The following is a 976-nucleotide window of genomic DNA, read 5'->3' as shown; positions in this document are numbered from 1 at the left end:
TATAGTAGATTATCGTGCCTTTAAAATAGAGAATTTTTATTATTGTTATCACTATTATAGATCACTGAAGATCATATAGTTTCACCCCTCTTGCTGTTAAATGGTCATGGAAAGACAATATTTTTTAAGGGAAAAGGAAAGAAAAGTATGATGCAATTGGTTTTTGGTTTAAAAAAGAAAAATGCTGGAAAATACGAACGAAAGGAAAAGAACCATATAAGTGATATTTACTAGGTGAGATCAGGTTTTAGTCTCGTTAGTACTTCGATTTGAATATTTGCTTTTCTAGAACTATTTTGACACTATAGTAGATTATCGTGCCTTTAAAATAGAGAATTTTTATTATTGTTATCACTATTATAGATCACTGAAGATCATATAGTTTCACCCCTCTTGCTGTTAAATGGTCATGGAAAGACAATATTTTTTAAGGGAAAAGGAAAGAAAAGTATGATGCAATTGGTTTTTGGTTTAAAAAAGAAAAATGCTGGAAAATACGACTCTGCTGGGGATCGAACCCAGAATCTCTGGTTTCGTAGACCAGCGCCTTATCCATTGGGCCACAGAGTCTTGATTGTACTCTCCAACAATTTTAATTTAAGACTGGCTGATGCTCGAGTGTTTTTATGAAAACCCCAGCGGTATTACCATTTCCAATACGCGAACAACAACACATCATGCAATAATATTTGCTCTATTGTGAGGAAAATGAAGATCTTCATAAGAAGAGATTTTTGCCTATATAATTTTGATTACATATGAAAAAGATTCTACCTGAAACACTACAAGAATTTTTTTCAGACCTAATCAACAAGAATGCCATATATAAAACACTGCTCCCTCCTTCTCACAATATTTGTTGTCCTTACTAAAAATACTTGTCTCAAAATATTTATCGTTTTATTTACCCAAGACAAAAGTAAGTAGCTTTATCATATTTTACCCTTGTATTAATTACATCAATGAACTGATTTTG

The 976-nt window shown here is 31.8% G+C and overlaps 1 non-coding gene across 1 annotated transcript; it reads right to left on the bottom strand.

Annotated features, from left to right (window-relative positions):
* Window positions 1-497: 497 nt before the first annotated feature.
* TRNAR-ACG (transfer RNA arginine (anticodon ACG)) lies at window positions 498-570 on the bottom strand. Its single transcript has one exon. It is a non-coding gene; the product is annotated as a tRNA-Arg (tRNA).
* Window positions 571-976: the final 406 nt, after the last annotated feature.

The sequence above is a fragment of the Lycium barbarum genome, chromosome 9 (genome assembly GCF_019175385.1).
Source record: "Lycium barbarum isolate Lr01 chromosome 9, ASM1917538v2, whole genome shotgun sequence".
In the NCBI taxonomy this organism is placed as follows: Eukaryota; Viridiplantae; Streptophyta; class Magnoliopsida; order Solanales; family Solanaceae; genus Lycium; species Lycium barbarum.
This window is presented reverse-complemented; position numbering and strand designations above follow the sequence as displayed.